At 41.1% G+C, this 19,332-nt stretch overlaps 1 pseudogene; it reads left to right on the top strand.

Annotated features, from left to right (window-relative positions):
* The window catches only part of LOC138435870 (histone-lysine N-methyltransferase SETMAR-like), a 28,766-nt pseudogene extending 23,240 nt beyond the window's left edge, over positions 1–5,526 (top strand).
* Positions 5,527–19,332: the final 13,806 nt, after the last annotated feature.

Below are 19,332 nucleotides of genomic sequence, written 5' to 3' on the forward strand. Positions count from 1 at the left end.
GAGGCCATGTTGTTTGGGTCCCCCAGTTTGCATTGGGGCCAAGCCTTTTGCAGGGTCAAAATTTTCCAGTTTCTGAGAATGTACCAAGGAGTGAGTCTGAGACAGTCTCCTGAGACATATCAGAACCCATCCTTAGCCTACATGCCATAAAATGGGGGTACTGAGAGTCACCTACTGGCAAAAAGGCAACCCTTTTTGTCTCAGTGACATCTCTGTGCTACTAATGGCACAAAAATGGGCGACTGTCCCAACAGTCGCATCCAACAGTGAGAGGTGACCTCTGAGAACCACGTGACTAAGGCATCGTGTGACCGGGCAGAGAAAGACAGAGATTCCTGGGAGCAACCAGGTGACTCACCATTCTGGGATTCCTTGAAACATGGAAGGCACTCTTGGGATGGCTCAGAGGCAACACCTAGGCTCCTGTAAATCAATCTGGATGGAAAGGGAAAGAAGTGAAAGGGACAAGGAAGAAGGCTGAGGAATCTGCCTTACAATCCTATTGGGGAGGCAGTGGCCAGGGGAAAATGGTCTGTTTTGCTTCGAAAACTGACACAGTGTTCAGAAGTTGTCTTGCTAGGGGCAGATGTCCTTGTGGCCTGATCCGTTCCGTGTCCCCCTCATCCTCACACGGGAGTCTTCATGTGGCAGGCGCCCTAATGGATTTTCAGTGCCTGACCTGCGCCCACACAATATTGGTTGGCCTAGTCCTCAGTTGGAAAGAAGTTGAAAGGCAAGACCCTCACCCATTCAGACAGCAGCTACTGGTGAGCAGTGGGGCCTTTGGAACACAGCAGAGGGTAACCTTGGCCAGAGTTCCTCAGTTGCTTCCACAGCACTTGCCTGTTAGCAGAGGGTCCCTGTGAAAAAGGAGAAGTGAAGAGGTGGGGGAAGAGACCCCAAGGTCCTTGTACAGGCCACCAAAAATGTCATGGTCCAGACAAGGGTTGGAAGAGGATTTCCAGACATAAGACAGGATGAGAGGGAAATAAAGTTTATTAGAGTGGGAAATGCTGTTAGAACAGCAGGCCAGCTCAAGGAAGAACCGACCTTGAACAGGGTCCTTAGTCCACTTTTATACCCAGAGTACAAGGAGTAGGGGTCTTGTGGGTCATCTGCTGATTGGATGAGGCACATATACTAGGTGGAGGAAGAGTAAGGCAAATGCCTTTTCCCTATGGGGTAGTCAAGGCTACTGTTTTTCCAGTATTCATGTATGGGTGTGAGAGTTGGACTATAAAGAAAGCTGAGTGCTGAAGAATTGATGCTTTTGAACTGTGGTGTTGGAGAAGACTCTTGAGAGTCCCTTGGTCTGCATGGAGATCCAACCAGTCCATCCTAAAGGAAATCAGTCCTGAATATTCATTGGAAGGACTGATGTTGAAGCTGAATCTCTAATACTTTGGCCACCTGATTTGAAGAACTGACTCATTTGAAAAGACCCTCATGCTGGGAAAGATTGATGGTGGGAGAAGAAGGAGACGACAGGGGTAAGATGGTTGGATGGCATCACCAGCTCGATGGACATGAGTTTGAGTAAACTCCTGAAGTTGGTGATGGACAGGGAGGCCTGGTGTGCTGCAGTCCATGGGGTCGTAAAGAGTTGGACATGACTGAGCGACTGAACTGAACTGACTGATGGGGTAGGAGGGGAGACAGGTTACACTGCTCAGGAGGACCTGAAATTGGTTAATAGCTGCAACATGGGGGAGGGAAAGATGATAAGGGTCTGGTTTTTCCGTTCCTGCATTCCAAGACCCTCCTTGGTTTTATCTACTCTTTAGTCCTTGGGTAGCTCAGTAATTTCTGTGTACCATGTTTAAATGTTCAGCATTATTCACATCTTCTGGTGCATCAATTCTTTCCCTCTCTCCTTCCTTGCATATGTATTTCCAGGAAGTATAAAGGTTAAAAAAATTACCTAACACAATAACAGAAATGAAAACTCCCTTTAATTTTAATACATATCTAGCTCATCTAGAAATATAAAGAATTATAATTTTATTGATGTGGCCTAATTTTTTATAGTGTTTAAAACTAACAAGTTACTATAATTTTAAATAATATTAGGAAAGCATAATACATCCGTTCTTTCAGCTTCCATGATAAGGAAGAACCCTACAACATCTTGATAGTGGAATCTCTGATTATAGCATTTCTCCATCAAGACAGAGATGTCTATACAGCATGATGGTAACAAAATTATGTTTTAAGTAGAGTGATACAGCAACTGGCCCAAAAGGAGAAGAGCCCAGTTCACTATTTTGCTTGCACTACTCCTGAATGCAGGGTGCTGCAATTGAAGAAGCAATGAGGTCTGAACTGAAACTAAAATGATAATGGCTCATAATAAACAGCAGAATCTGTGTGTGAAATTTAATTCAATATTAGCATTAATTAGCTCAAATAAGTGTTAACTTTAAAAAACAGACACAAAAAGGGTTTTGTCTTTTCAAACCACATCCTTGCCATCACTTAAGAAGCAATACTGGAATCACATATCTCCTTATGGCTCTATTCCTACCAGGAATCTTCCAGTCTGCAGACTTTCAGGCAGACTTCCCGTAAGGATCCAAAGGGTTTCTCGACAGTTCAAATAGTCCTGTTTCTGTATTATAGGCTCACACTCCACTCCATGCATTAGAATACTAGGCTGAAATTGCATAGCACATTTGGAACTCTGAACCTTATTTGCATTTGGAATGACTATGAAAGAAACACAAAACCTTAAAATTCATAATTGGAAATCTGTAAGTTCTTTAAACTTTTTCATGCTTGTAGATACTGAATAAAGTGCCTTTGGAAAAATAGCTCCTTAATTTCCAGCATTTGTAAGTAACCTCAGTTTGGCTGTATAATATGCACACCCTTCCCAGCTTCAGTCAGTGCAGAATCATTGTTCTCTGAAAGATAAACACACACTGTAAACTTGGAATTAGCTTAAGATAATTAAGAACAACCAGGAAAAGAGAAGGAGTTATGTGCCATGAAATCTATGACTCTGTAAAAATTCACAGGTCAGTAGATTGGAATTCCTTGTTCATAATACCAGCTGCACACTAAGGAAAGCCCTACCAACTGTATAATACTGTAATAGTTGGGCAAATTAAAGTCTATTATGTACAGAAAAGCATGAAAATCTGCAATAAAAATATAAATAATCTTAAAGGACTATTATTATATGAAAAATGATTAGTTCAAATATACACATAGCTTTCTGATATTGTTAAAGTATAATTTTTGCCCAGATTATTGAAATATTCCATAAGAACCAATAATTTAAAATAGTATATTTTTGGTAGATACCTTTTAAAATTGACTTGTATACCACTTGTATAGTGAATATAATTTACCCCCTTTTATTTTTGTCCCCATGCAACATGCAGAATCTTCCCCAACCAGGGATCAAACCTGTGGCCCCGGCATTGACAGTGCAGAGTCTTAACCACTAGACAGCCAGGGAAATCCATAATTTAACTTTTAAAAAATGTATTTATTTTGTTTATTTTTAGCTGTGCTGGGTCTTCATTGCTGCATAGGGCTTTTCTCTAGTGGCAGAGATGGGGGCGCTACTCTCTAGTTGCGGTGCTCAGGGTTCTCTTGTTGCAGAGCAAAGGCTCTAGGTTATTCGGGCAGTGCAGGGGCTTAGTTGCCCTGTGGCATGTGGAATCTTCCCAGACCAGGGATCGAACCTGTGTCCCCTGCATTGGCAGGTGGATTCTTAACCTCTGGTCCACCAGGGAAGTCCCTAAAATTTAACTTTTTGATGAACCAGTTTGAATGTCAAAACTGACAGACTGAGAGTTAAACAGCATAATCAAAAACAAGGACACAATATCTCCACCTTTCCCTACCACCCCCACTTCCTCTCCCTTCCCCTGGCAAAACCCTGCTCCTCCTCTTCTTTGCTATGTATCAGGTTTTGTAGAACACAGATACAGATATTGTCTTTGATCCTCCTCCTCTGCCATTTGATCAACAATGCTATCTGAATGTCTCTTGAAATGTCTGGGACATTTCACCAATGACGTTTCCCTTCATCAATGACTCTATTACTAGTTCAGGTTAATATCTCTTGGCTAGAGGGTAGGAAGAGTTTTCTAAAATAGTCCTCTTGTCTTAATGAGTCTGATCATCCTGAAGTCCATTCTCCATTTTATAGCCAGAGTGATCCTTCTAAAAAAGGACATCTGATGTAATCATTACTCTGTTTAAAATCCTTTAATGGCTTCCTATTGCTCTCAGAATAAAACCCAACTCCTTAATGCAGCCTCTTAGAGGCCCTTCATGATTCAATCCCTATTACCTCTGTCTTTTTTTTTTTTTTGGTCCGCTTAATCTATTAGGTTGGTGCAAAAGTAATTGCAGTTTTGCATTGTTGAACTTTGGCATTTCATATTGGAATACATTCTTAAATAAATGTGCTTATGTTAGACATAATTTTAATGCACATTTCTCACTTTTTTTTGCTAATGACACTACTTACTGTTTATTTTATATTTATTTTACACTACGGAAATGATGTTGGGCAAAAGCAAATTTGAGTAATTTTCTTATTCAAATTTAAAATAGATCGTAAAGTAGCAGAGATGACTTGCAACATCAACAATGCATTTGGCCCAGGAACTGCTAACAAACATTCAGTGCGCTGGTGGTTCAATAAGTTTTGCAAAGGAGACGAGACTCTTGAAGATAAGGAGTGCCATGGCTGGTCATCAGAAGTTGACAACAACAAACTGAGAGGCTCACTGAAGCTGATCCTCTTACAACAACATGAGAAGTTGCTGAAGAACTCAACGTTGACCATTCTATGGTTGTTTGGCATTTGAAGCAAATTGGAAAGGTGAAAAAGCTCAATAAGTGGGTGCCTCATGTGCTGATCCAAATCAAGAAAATTGTTGAAGTGTCATTTTTTCTTATTGCTTACAACAACGAACCATTTCTCAATCAGTTTGCGCAATGAAAAGTGGATTTTATATGACAGCCAGTATGTCCAGCTCAGTGGTTGGACCGAGAAGAAGCTCCAAAGCACTTTCCAAAGCCAGTGTTGCACCGAAAAAGATCATGGTCACTGTTTGGTGCTCTGCTGCTGGTCTGTTCCACTACAGCTTTCTGAATCACAGTGAAACCATTTCATTTGAGAAGCGTGCTCAGCAAATTGATGAGGTGCAGCAAAAACTCCAACACCTGCAGCTGGCATTGGTCAACAGAAAGGACCCGATTCTTCTCCATGACAATGCCAGACCACACATCACACACCAATGCTTCAAAAGTTTTACAAATTGGGCTGTGAAGTTTGGCCTCATCTTCCATATTCACCTGACCTCTCACCAACTGACTACCACTTCTGCAAGCATCTTGCCAACTTTGTGCAGGGAAAATGCTTTCACAACAATCAGAAGGCAAAAAATACTTTCCAAGAGTTCATGGAATCCTGTAGCATGGATTTTTATGCTACAGGAATAAGCAAACTTAATTTCTTGTTGGCAAAAATGTGTTGATTATAATGGTTCCTATTTTGATTAATAAAGATGTATTTAAGTCTAGTTGATTTAAAATTCAGAGTCCAAAATTGCAATTATGTTTGCACTAACATAATAGTTGTGTCTGATAGATTAAAATCTCCCACTCAGACAGTGGGCTTGTCAATTTCTCTTTGTAATTCTGGTGGTTTTGCTTTCTTAACTGAAAACTATGTTATTAGGTACATTCAACTTCTTGGTACTGATACTCTTAATTAGTACATTTGATTCAAAATACTTTTTTGTCTCATATTAATAATGCTTCATCAACTTTTTTGTCAGTATTTTGATAGCTTCTTTTTTAAAATCTCTTTTTATGTAATATTTCTGTGGTTTACTTTTCTGTTTTTTCACCAATGTTATCTGTCTGAATATTATTCCAAACAATCTGATAATCAGTCTTTTAATAAGTAACTTAAATCTGTTTAGTTATTGTGCTTGCTGATAATAGGATTTAATTCTACTATTCTATTTAATTTGGGGTTTTGTTTGACATGCTTTTTTCTTCTTTTCTGCCTTCTATAGAATGATCAGTTTTCCATATCAGATCTCCCCATCCCTTGCTACTCTTTTTTCTTTGCAAGTTTAGAAGCTCTAGATCAGTTTTTTATTAATAGAAAATATCTTGCAAAGTATTCAAACTCAGTCATTTATATTCCTCTTCCAAACATAACAAAGGACTTAGCATGTTTTAACTACCCATTGAAAACATTTCTTTCCTTTTTCAATACTAAAGTATTATTTTTTTTAATTAAAGTGTAGCTGATTCACAATATTGTGTTAGTTTCACCAAAGTGATTCAGTTACACATATGTATTTTTTCAGGTTATTTTCCATTATTGGTTTTTATAAGATATTGAATATAGTTCCCTGTGTTATATAGTAAATTCTTGTTGCTTATCTGTTTTATGTATAATAGTCTGTGTCTGTTAATACCATACTCCTAAAGTAGTTATTTTCAATTTTACCATCACCTTTATTAATTTCTTCCCTCACTAGAATCTTCTGTATCCTATGCTTTCCCTCTGGGCTTAATTTTCTCCCTGGGGAAGGTACATTCTTTAGTAGTTCTTTTAGTTTAGGTCTGTGGGTGGGAGACTCCCTAGTCTTTGTTCTGCCCTCTCCTGAAATGGTAGTTTATCTGGAAATCAAATTCTTGGTTGATAATGTTCCATTCAATACTTCTAAGACACTCAATTGTTTTCTTTTTTCTGTTGTTGCTTTGGAGAACTCTATAGTCTCTTTGGATGTGAGGTTGGACCGTGAAGAAAGCTGAGCGCCGAAGAATTGATGCTTTTGAACTGTGGTGTTGGAGAAGACTCTTGAGAGTCCCTTGGACTACACGGAGATCCAACCAGTCCATTCTGAAGGAGACCAGTCCTGGGTGTTCATTGGAAGGACTGATGCTAAAGCTGAAACTCCAATACTTTGGCCACCTCATGCGAAGAGTTGACTCGTTGGAAAAGGCTCTGATGCTGGGAGGGATTGGGGGCAGGAGGAGAAGGGGACAACAGAGGATGAGATGGCTAGATGGCATCACCGACTTGATGGACATGAGTGTGGGTGAACTCCAGGAGTTGGTGATGGACAGGGAGGCCTGGTGTGCTGTGATTCATGGGGTCACAAAGAGTCAGACACGACTGAGCGACTGAACTGAACTGAACTGACCTGACAGACTCTTTGAAGGTAATCAGTATTTTCCTCTTGGTAACTTAAGATCTTATCTTTATCCTTATTTCTCTGTAGTTTCACCATAGTGTGACAGAAGTGGTCATTTACTTTTATTTATCTTGCTCAGTACACATGGTGTTCTGATGCTTTGATTAGAAAACCTTCAGTCATTTCTTCATTTTTAAAGTATAACTTGTCCACTCTTCCCTTCAGTTTTTAGTATTTCCTTCTGGAATTCTTAAGAGATGTATATGGAAGCCATTCAATATAATCCCATGAATACCAATTTTTTTTCACTTTTTTAAATAACTATTTTTCTATATTATATTCTGGGTGAATTCTTCTCTACTATGTTCTGGGTGAATTACTTTTTCTCTTCAACTTTGGCCAGCTCCAGGGTTAACATGTCCATTGATTTTTTAAAAAAATCTCAATGACCATATACTTATTTTTAACATTTCTATTGTCTTTTTCCCCAATATTTACCTCATTTACCTGTTCTTCATGCAGCTTGTATCTGTTTCCTAATTTCTTTTCCTTTTAAAATGAGTGCTGGGCCTTCATTTATCACTTTGATAATGTGAAACATTAATTTTAAAAATCTTGCCACATAATATCATAGTGTAGTTTTATTTGGAGTAAGTTCATATTCTGAGTGTTCATTTTGTTAGCCGTCTTTCTTAGTATGAGACTTCTGTATATCTTTGGAATTTGGTGGTCAGGCTCATTTTGAGTGAAGTTTTTATTTTCTTTTTAATGTCTTATTTTAATTTAGTATGCTCTTCCCTCCCCTGCCCAATGTGCTCACCCTTTCAGGCTCAGTTCAGTTCAGTTCAGTCACTCAGTTGTGTCCGACTCTTTGCAACCCCATGAATCACAGCACGCCAGGCCTCCCTGTCCATCACCAACTCCCGGAGTCCACTCAGATTCACGTCTATCGAGTCAGTGATGCCATCCAGCCATCTCATCCTCTGCCGTCCCCTTCTCCTCCTGCCCCCAATCCCTCCCAGAATCAGAGTCTTTTCCAATGGGTCAACTCTTCACATGAGGTGGCCAAAGTACTGGAGTTTCAGCTTTAGCATCATTCCTTCCAAAGAACACCCAGGGCTGATCTCCTTCAGAATGGACTGGTTGGATCTCCTTGCAGTCCAAGGGACTCTCAAGAGTCTTCTCCAACACCACGGTTCAAAAGCATCAATTCTTCAGCGCTCAGCCTTCTTCACAGTCCAACTCTCACATCCATACATGACCACAGGAAAAACCATAGCCGTGACTAGACGGACCTTAGCTGGCAAAGTAATGTCTCTGCTTTTGAATATGCTATCTAGGTTGATCATAGCTTTCCTTCCAAGGAGTAAGTGTCTTTTAATTTCATGGCTGCAGTCACCATCTGCAGTGATTTTGGAGCCCAGAAAAATAAAGTCTGACACTGTTTCCCCTGTTTCCCCATCTATTTCCCATGAAGTGATGGGACTGGATGCCATGATCTTCGTTTTCTGAATGTTGAGCTTTAAGCCAACTTTTTCACTCTCCTCTTTCACTTTCTTCAAGAGGCTTTTTAGTTCCTCTTCACTTTCTGTTCAGTCAGTGATTTTTGCTTCCAGATGCCTTCTTGAACTTTTGTTCTGGAATCAGGATTACTGTTGGCATTTTGTACTCCTACTCCACAGTGGTGTTGGGGATATTGCAGAACTAGTCACTTGGCCACCTACTTGGCTTAGCTCCTGATTCCAAGGCTGTGACTTTTTGTCCTTCTGCTTCCCCAGGCAGTGGGCTGGCAGCAGTTTATTTTCAATATCCTCTCACAAGTTCCTGACTTCAACAACGAAGACTGTCCTCCACCTTGTTTGGAGCCTATTTAGTTGCTGTCACTTCACCGGAGACACAAATCTTGGGTTTCAAACTTTCTACCTCAGTGGGTCTGTAGCTTCAGACGTGCTAAGTGCTTTCTGTTTCAATTTCATTTCTGATCTAAGAAAAGAGTTATTTTGTTACGGAGCTTGGTTATACCATTTTGGCTTTCTCTTTCTATATTTTCACTATCATTACTATTTGTGTGAAACAAAGTTTGTAGATCAAAGCATGACCTTACTGTACCAACTTGAGCAGAAATCATTCTAACGTTTAACCTTCTGGCTTTCAGTCCAGTCCAGTTTAGTTCAGTCGTGTCTGACTCTTTGTGACCCCATGGACTGCCAGGCTTTCCTGTCCATCACCAACTCCCAGAGCGTGCTCAAACTCATATCCATCCAGTCAGTGATGCCATCCAACCATTTAATCTTCTGTTGTCCCCTTCTCCTCCTGCCTTCAGTCTTTCCAGCATCAGGGTCTTTTCTAATGAGTCAATTCTTCATGTCAGGTGGCCAACATATTGGAGTTTCAGCTTCAGCATCATTCCTTCCAATGAATGTTCAGGACTGATTTCCTCGAGGATTGACTAGTTGGATCTCCTTGCAGACCAAGGGACTCTCAAAAGTCTTCTCCAACACCACAGTTCAAAAGCATCAATTCTTTGGTGCTCAGATTTCTTTATAATCCAACTCTCCCATCCATACATGACTACTGGAAAAACCATAGCTTTGACTAGATGAACCTTGGTCAGCAAAGTAATGTTTCTGGTTTTCAATATGCTGTCTATGTTGGTCATAGCTTTTCTTCCAAGGAGTAAGTGTCTTTTAATTTCATGGCTGCACTCACCATCTGCAGTGATTTTGGAGCCCAAGAAAATAAAATCTGTCACTGTTTCCATTGTTTCCCCATCTATTTGCCATGAAGTGATGGGACTGGATGCCATCACCTTAGTGTTTTTAGTGTTGAGTTTTAAGCCAACTTTTTCAGTCTCCGCTTTCACATTCATCAAGAGGCTATTTAGCTCATCTTCATTTTCTGCCATAAGGGTGGTATCATCTGTGTATCTGAGGATATTGATATTTCTTCTGGCAATCTCGATTCCAGCTTGTGCTTCATCCAGCCTGACATTTCTCATGATGTACTCTGCATATAAGTTAAATAAGCAGGATGACAATATACAACCTTGACGTACTCCTTTCCCAACTTGGAACCAGCCTGCTGTTTCATGTCCGGTTCTAACTGTTGCTTCCTGACCTGCATACAGATTTCTTAGGAGGTACATAAGGTGGTGTGGTATTCCCATCTCTTGAAGAATTTTCCACAGTTTGCTGTAATCCACATAGTCAAGATTGCCAGGAGAAATATCAATAACCTCAGATATACAGATGACACCACCCTTATGGCAGAAAGTGAAGAAGAACTAAAGAGCCTCTTGATGAACGTGAAAGAGGAAAGTGAAAAAGTTGGCTTAAACCTCAACATTCAGAAAACTAAGATCATGGCGTCTGGTCCCATCACTTCATGGCAAATAAATGGGGAAACAGTGGAAACAGTGGCTTACTTTATTTCTCTGGACTCCAAGATCACTGCAGATGGTGATTGCAGCCATGAAACTAACAGACACTCTTTGGAAGGAAAGTTATGACCAACCTAGACAGCATAATGAAAAGCAGAGACATTACTTTGTGAACAAAGGTCTGTCTATTCAAGGCTATGGTTTTTCCAGTGGTCATGTACGGATATGAGAGTTGGACTATAAAGAGAGTTGAATGCCAAAGAATTGATGCTTTTGAACTGTGGTGTTGGAGAAGACTCCTGAGAGTCCCTTGGACCGCAAGGAGATCCAATCAGTCCATCCTAAAGGAAATCAGTCCTGGGTGTTCATTGGAAAGACTGATGCTGAAGCTGAAGCTCCAATACTTTGGCCACCTGATGCGAAGAGTTGACTCATTTGAAAAGGCCCTGATGCTGGGAAAGATTGAGGGCAGGAGGAGAAGGGGATGACAGAGGATGAGATGGTTGGATGGCATCACCGACTCAATGGACAAGGGGTTTGGGTGAACTCTGGGAGTTGGTGATGGACAGGGAGGCCTGGTGTGCTGCTGTTCATGGGGTCACAAAGAGTCAGATATGACTGAGCGACTGAACTGAAACTGAAACAGTCAAAGGCTTTGGTGTAGTCAGTAAGGCAGAAGAGAAAGAAAGAAAGAAAGTGAAGTAATTCAGTCGTGTCCAGCTCTTTGCAACCCCATGGACTGTAGCCTATCAGGCTCCTCCATCCATGGGATTTTCCAGGCAAGACTACTGGAATGGGTTGCAATTTCCTTCTCTAGGGGATCTTCCCGACTTAGGAATTGAACCCTGGTCTTCTGTGTTGTAGGCAGATGCTTTTACCATCTGAACCACCAAGGAATTCAATAAAGCAGATGTTTTTCTGAAACTCTCTTGCTTTTTCTGTGATCCGACGGATGTTGGCAATTTGATCTCTGGTTTCTCTGTCTTTTCTAAATCCAGCTTGAACATCTGGAAGTTCACGGTTCACATACTGTTGAAGCCTGGCTTGGAGGATTTTGAGCATTACTTTGCTAGTGTGTGAGATGAGTGCAATTGTGAAATAGTTTGAACAATCTTTGGCATTACCTTTCTTTGGGATCGGAATGAAAACTGACCTTTTCCAGTCCTGTGTCTGCTGATGACTTTTCTAAATTTGCTGGCATATTGAGTGCAGCACTTTAACAGCATCATTTTTTAGGATTTGAAATAGCTCAACTGGAATTCTATCACCTCCACTAGTTTTGTTCGTAGTGATGCTTCCTAAGGCCCACATGACTTTGCGTTCTAGGATATCTGGCTCTAGGTGAGTGATCAGACCATTGTGGTTATCTAGGTCATTAAGATCTTTTTTTTGTATAGTTCTTCAGTGTATTCTTGCCATCTCTTCTTAGTATCTTCTGCTTCTGTTAGAGCCATACCATATCTTTCCTTTATTGTGCCCATCTTTGCATGAAATATTCCCTTGTTATCTCTAATTTTCTTGAAGTGATCTCTAGTCTTTCCCATACTATTGTTTTCTCTATTTCTTTGCATTGATCACTGAGGAAGGCTTTCTTATCTCTTTTTGCTATTCTTTGGAACTCTGCATTCAGATGGGTGTATCTTTCCTTTTCTCCTTTGCCTTTAGCTTCTCTTCTTTTCTCAGCTCTTTGTAAGGCCTCCTCAGACAACGATTTTGCCTTTCTTTTTCTTAGAAATGGTCTTGATAACATCAGGAACTTCTGCCCATAGTTCTTCATGCACTCTGTCAGATATAATCCCTTGAATCTATTTCTCACTTCCTCTATATAATCATAAGGGATTTCATTTAGGTCATACCTGAATGGTCTGGTGGTTTTCCTTAATTTTTCAATATGTCTGAGTTTTGCAATAAGGAGATCATGGTCTGAGCCACAATCAGCTCCCAGTCTTGTTTTTGCTCACTGTATAGAGCCTCTGCATCTTCAGCTGGAAAGAATATAATTAATCTGATTTTGGTATTGGCCATCTGGTGATGTCCATGTGTAGAATAGTCTCTTGTGTTGTTGGAAGAGGGTGTTTGCTATGACCAGTGTGTTCTCTTGGCAAAACTGTTAGCCTTTGCCCTGCTTCATTTTGTACTTCAAGGCCAAATTTTCCTGTTACTCCAGGTATCTCTTGACTTCTTACTTTTGCATTCCAGTCCCTTATGATGAAAAGGACATCTTTTTTGGGTGTTAGTTCTAGAAGGTCTTGTATAGATCTTCACAGATCTGTTCAACTTCAGCTACTTCAGCATTACTGGTGGGGGCATAGACTTGCATTACTGTGATACTGAATTATTTGCCTTGGAAATGAACAGAGATCATTCTGTCATTTTTGAGATTGCACCCAAGTGCATTTCAGACTTTTGTTGATTGTGAGGGCTACTCCATTTCTTCTGAGGATTCTTGTCTTCAGTAGTAGATATAATACTTTTATCTGTGGCTTTTTCTCTCACCAACCCTCCCTCTATCATCTATGTTATAGCCATAATTAATTATTTTAAAGGATCAGTAAATTGCATGTCCCACCCCTTTCCCCCACTGATTTTGAGTGAAGACATACAGGATAGTAAAGTGGAGGTGGTTTTTTTTTTTTTTTTTTAACGTCAGCTCTATTACAGATAAGCTAATAAAGAACAAGGTTCTAGATCTGTAATCCAAAAAAGCTTCAGACACTCTCAGCTGACTGCTCACTCCCACAAAACTTGGCCTCAGGACAGCCCACTAAAGGGGAATGATGGTTCTGCCAAGCAGACATGTTCACAAAAGATGATTGCACTAGTTCCGGGGCAGAAAGGGAACAAAAGAATGAATCATCAGTAATTGGGGCTTTTCAATAGATTAGTTCCATTCAATCAAGGCCTATGAGCCAATGAATGTAAGAGTACTCCCCAATCAGGTAGCTCACTCCTGAGTATGAAGGGGTGTGATATAAGTACCCAAGTGGTGGAGGTGGTTTTGTCACTAAGTTGTGTCTGACTCTTGTGACCCCATGGACTGTAGTCTGTCAGAGTCCTCTGTCCATGGGATTTCCCAGGCAAGAATACTGGAGTGGGTTGCTATTTCCTTCTCCAGGGGATCTTCCTGACCCAGGGATCGAACCCATGGCTCCTGCATCTCCTGTGTTGGCAGGTGGATTCTTTACCACTGAACCACAGTTATGCTGAAAGTTTCCACTTTTGTCTCAGGTTCAAAGATTTTGTTAACAAAATATGCCCCTCATTGTATGCTTTGTGCTTAGTCACTCCTCAGTCATGTGTGATACTTGTGATCCCATAGAAGCCTGCCAGGCTCCTCTGTCCATTGGATTCTCCGGGTAAGAATACTGGAGTAGGTTGCCATTTCCTTCTCCACCAGATTTCCTGACCCAGGAATCGAACCTGGGTCTCCTGCATTGCAGGCAGACTGTTTACTGACTGAGCTATGAGGGAAGACCAAGCCACTCATTACATATATTTAAATAATCCGAATACTTATTAGAGAATTATCTAGCTTACTTTCAATATACTAACATTAAAAGAGAAGTAGAAAGAGCAGAGGATACATCACCAAATCAGGTTTTGACCATCATCCAGACTTAAACAGCACTGGGAAGTCCCAAGTCACAGCACATCCAGAGTCCAATTGGGAAAATGTCCCGGGCAGCATATCCACTCCCTCGGTGAGACTTCAAGGTTTGCAGTTTGGGGTTCCCACTTATAATCCCACAAGTTAATATAATAATCAGTCTGCAAGCAAATTGCAAGCCTGGTTTCATGTTAATGATGTTTGCTTTGTGTTGTAAAAACAAGGGTCTTCCCTGGTGGCTCAGATGGTAAACAATTGGCCTGCAATGGGGGAGACCTGGTTTTGATCCTTGGATTGGAAGATCCCTTGGAGAAGGAAATTCTCCAGTATTCTGGCCTGGGGAATTCCATGGACTATACAGTCCATGGGGTCACAAAAGTCAGACAAGACTGAGCAACTGTCATTTGTCTTGTAAAACTTGGAATGTTGCTAAGCCTGGGGCTTGCTTGACCAGACCCCGTCCAGGGGCTAAACAATCTCAGAATTAGTTCCCTATCTTCTCTATGGTGCTGCCAGTCTTAAACTCACAACAGGCAGTCACCCACAGTCACTCACAGTTGGGGCAATGTCCAGGCAGGTTAGAAGCAAGGTCAGAGGCCTACTCTGCTTCGTTTTTGAAGCCTAAATAAGACTATTTATTTAATTTCTCTAACAAGCACCAAGGAAACTCAGGAGCCCCTATGGAACTCTTCAAAATTGGATACTCCCATCCACCTTTATAAAGAGCAATCTGATGCCAAAGGAGGTTAAGCGTTCTTTGTAAAGCCTCATATTAAAGCTGTTTTGAATCTACTCAAGGCAGTTATCTTGACAATATATGTGACTGATTTATATATTCATTCATTAAATAGTATTGTGCATCCATTGTCAGTGATATACTACGTTCTAGATATCAAAAGATAAAGGAAATATGGAAGCAGCTGCATATAATGAAAAAAATCCAGGCTCTGCAACTGGAGAATCTTGGACCTAATCCCACCTTTGCCACTGACCTTTGTGAACCTGGAAACATTGGAGAAGTTCTTTATTCTTATTTCTTCATCCATAAGATTAAAATAAAAATACATACCTCATAGGGTTGTTATGAGAATTAAATGAGATCATGTATCTGATAGTGCTTCCCCCATAGCTGGGATTCAATAAATATGAGTGATAGTTTTTACTATAGGCATCAGGATGAGTGGAGTTGGCAGGTGCAAAAAAGTGGGAAGAACCTGTGAGAAGGTTGGAGGAAGGAGAAAGAACATGGCATGTGCTAGGGGCAACTCCTTTCCTTTGGCCCCACTTTTCCCATGGTAGGGGAAGGGCGGGTAGGAGTGTTTCATTAGAATACAACTCCCTGGTGTACAGTGCCCTGCAGTACTCTTGCCTGGGAAATCCCATGGATAGCGGAGCCTGGCGGGTTACAGTCCATGGGGCTGAGAAAGAGTCAGACACAACTTAGTGACTAAACAACAACAATAGGGGCTGCTAGGTTTGAGATACCTTCGCTGTCACTTGTGTTCAGCCCTTTCCATTTTAGGCCTTCTCCCCACTTTCATCACTAACCCAAGTCTGATGGTTGCCTGAAAGAGTTCCTTCTGGTCCCTTATCCTTTTATACCTGTGGAACTATTGATGCGTCACATACTAGAGAGAGCCACAGCACCTCCATGCAAAGATATCCTGGGTATTCTTTACATTGTGCATCATAGAAACTAATTATGACTGTAAAAAGAAATTTACAGGCTTGTGTAACTCAGAAGTTTAAAGGATGAACTAGCTTTAGGTATAGCTGGGTTCACAGAAGAAGCAGATTTACTATGTGGCCAGTCATGCTGAAGCGTCTGGCTTCCTCATTGCTTGGCCCTGATTTAGGCACCGGTAGAGGCCCTAGTCATGTGTTTACAGAGTCACATGTTTTTCTAAAATTTGAAAATTTCATTTTCCCTCTTCAAGAGTATTGGGCTTCCCAGGAGGCTCAGTGGTAAAGAATCTACCTGCCAATGCAGGAGACACAGGTTCAATCCCTGGGTCAGGAAGATGCCCTGGAGAAGCAACCCACTCCAGTATTCTTGCCTGGGAAATCCCACGGACAGAGAAGCCCGGCGGGCTATAGTTCATGGGGTTGCAAAGAGTTGGACATGACTGAAGTGATGGAGCAAGTATGTATGGTTTAAGAGTATTGAGAGTTTAGGTCAAGCAACATATTTACTATAATAAAGCAGGGAAGTTTCTGGTTAAGTGGTAGTGACAAGTAACTCTGGTTGCCTGTTGCATGTTCTGCTCCCTATGTTGGAACACTAGCCTTCTTCCCTGCTGGTTAAAGGCTCAGTTCAAACATTTGATCGAGAAACCATCCTTGACATACTTCCAGTCTCCCTCCTCTCACTTTGGTGCCCTTTCAGTGAACCCATGGGGCCTTGAGGCTTTAGTTTGTAAGGTAATTGTCAATGTTCACCTATCTCCCCACACCGGACTGTGTGCTCATTGAGACAGGGGTTCTAACTTATTTCTCCAAACCTCTAGGACCTAGTAGAGGCTATAGTACATGGTAGTCCTTCAACAAATGTGTCTTTCATAAGCAAATGTGCCTCAAGTATTTTGGCTCAGACAGACAGGTGAAGTTTTTTGGACTCTCCTGACTTGTTTAGTCATGAAGTTGTGCCCAGCTCATCTGTGACCCCATGGACTATAACCCACCAGGCTCTTTTGTCTGTGGGGTTTCTCAAGCAAGAATGGGAGTGGGTTGACATTTCCTTCTCCAGGGAATCTTCCCAACCTAGGGATGGAATCCAATCCGCATCTCCTGTATTGGCAGGCGGATCCTTTACCACTGAGCCAGCAAGGAAGCCCCTAACCTGCTCCTTTACCTTTATCAAGGTAAAGGATATCAACAAGTCAGGAGAGTCCAAAAAACTTCACCTGTCTGTCTGAGCCAAAATACTTGAGGCACATTTGCTTATGAAAGACACATTTGTTGAAGGACTACCATGTACTATAGTCTCTACTAGGTGCTAGAGGTTTGCAGAAATGAGTTGGAATCCCTGTCTCAACGAGCACACAGTCTGGTGTGGGGAGATAGGTGAGCACTGACAAGTACCTGACAAACTAAAGCCTCAAGGGCCTATGGGTTAGGGGCTTCCTTGCTGGCTCAGTGGTAAAGGATCCTTTATCCTTTAGTTACAGAGAGCTAACTTGAGAGTTTCATAACCTTGAACTTCAGCTTATCCCTGACCTCTAGGGAAAAAACTTTACAGAAGAATGAGAGTGGAAAGAGCTGACCAAAACTTGGTAATTTTTCTACACATTTAATGGTGATGTCGTAATTTCTGCTATAGCATTTTCCTTGAGAACCAGTTGAAACTAAGAAGAAACAGGTTATATAAGTAAATCAAAAGCCTCTTTCTGCATTCCAGCTATAGTTTCTCTAGTATGTGACTTCAGTTTCACTGAAAACAGAGCTACATGGTGTATATATATGTGTGTGCTAATAGATATGTGTTAATAGATGTTAAATTGTTTCAATAATGGAAAAGATATGATTAAACAAATAGCTGTTACACTGTAATATGTAAGTGGATCTCAGTAATGGTCTTATAAATCTGAACCGTTGAGATAAATTTTATCATGAACTTAATAATTCCTATTTCCTAAGATATTATTCGTCTGCCATTTTGGAATCTTGTCTGTGGCTGGGTGCGTGCTCAGTCATGTCTGACTTTTTTCGACCCCATGAACTGTATAGTCCACCAGGCTCCTCTGTCCATGGGATTTCCCAGGCAAGAATACTGGAGTGGGCTGCCATCTCCAGAGATTCCCTGGTGGCTCAGACAGTAAAGCGTCTGCCTACCCTGGGAGACTGGGGTTCAATCCCTGGGTTGGGAAGATCTCCTGCAGAAGGAAATGGCAACCCACTCCAGTATTCTTGCCTGGAAAATCCCATGGGTGGAGGAACCTGGTAGGCTACAGTCCATGGGTTCGCAAAGAGTCAGACATGGCTGAGCAACTTCACTCTCTTTCTTTCTCCAGGGGATCTTCCTGACCCAGGGATTGAACCCAGGTCTCCTGCATTGTAGGCAGATTCTTTAACCATCTGAGCTATAGGGAAATGCCACCTGGGAAACATATAAATATATATCTCATGTAGGCTCTGCTTCCTGTTGATTGCCCTCAGATGTGTGTTCATCTTGATACAACTGTGTCCACTTATTTGAAATTTGACCTTAACTTTCTCAAATATCAGTCTATTTAAAAATTTTTATTTAATTATAAAAGTAACATAAACAGAGCACATGTGGAAAAACCATACATAATACCATCTTAACACAACAGCTATAGTCTTTTTCAAATATTCCCTTTAAATTTTTTATACACATAATTTTATATACTTGTAATCATAATTTATGAATATATTTTTGACTTGCTTTTAAAGATCAACAAAACAAAACAAGACTGATTCTTTTAAAAATTATTTCAGGAACTAGTCTCCAGAATGAACACACACACACCTTTGGATGCTTGTGCAGGATTACAGTAACATAATCAACAGCATCATCAATGGTCTTAGAATTGCAGACTGTATTTGCAATAACCTCGAACTTAAGTAATGATGTTTTTACTGTCCTGAGGAAAAGTGAATTTTGCAAAACAGCTAAGGGCAAGAGAGGGACACAGATAAGTCTCCACCAGTTATGAGTCATACTTGTCTACTAGGTTAAAGCAGGTTTCATGATTGATATGTCTGTGGTTAACAATTTGGTGTCGATCTGCTGCTGCTGCTGCTAAGTCGCTTCAGTCGTGCCCAACTCTGTGCAACCCCATAGACGGCAGCCAACCAGGCTCCCCCGTCCCTGGGATTCTCCAGGCAAGAACACTGGAGTAGGTTGCCATTTCCTTCTCCAATGCATGAAAGTGAAAAGTGAAAGTGAAAGTGAAGTCGTGTCCAACTCTTAGTGACCCCATGGACTGCAGCCTACCAGGCTCCTCCATCCATGGGATTTTCCAGGCAAGAGTACCGGAGTGGGGTGCCATTGCCTTCTCCGATCTAGATAATAGTTGTCCTTCAAGGTTTATGTAACTTGCTATTTCATTTAGAAATCAAATTTATTTCCCCCGATCTTTCCATGGAAAGTAATAACCTCAACAGTTGGAAAACCAAGTGTTTCTTTTCCTTTGGCTTACAGA

This window comes from Ovis canadensis, chromosome 1, assembly GCF_042477335.2.
Source record: "Ovis canadensis isolate MfBH-ARS-UI-01 breed Bighorn chromosome 1, ARS-UI_OviCan_v2, whole genome shotgun sequence".
Classification (NCBI taxonomy): domain Eukaryota; kingdom Metazoa; phylum Chordata; class Mammalia; order Artiodactyla; family Bovidae; genus Ovis; species Ovis canadensis.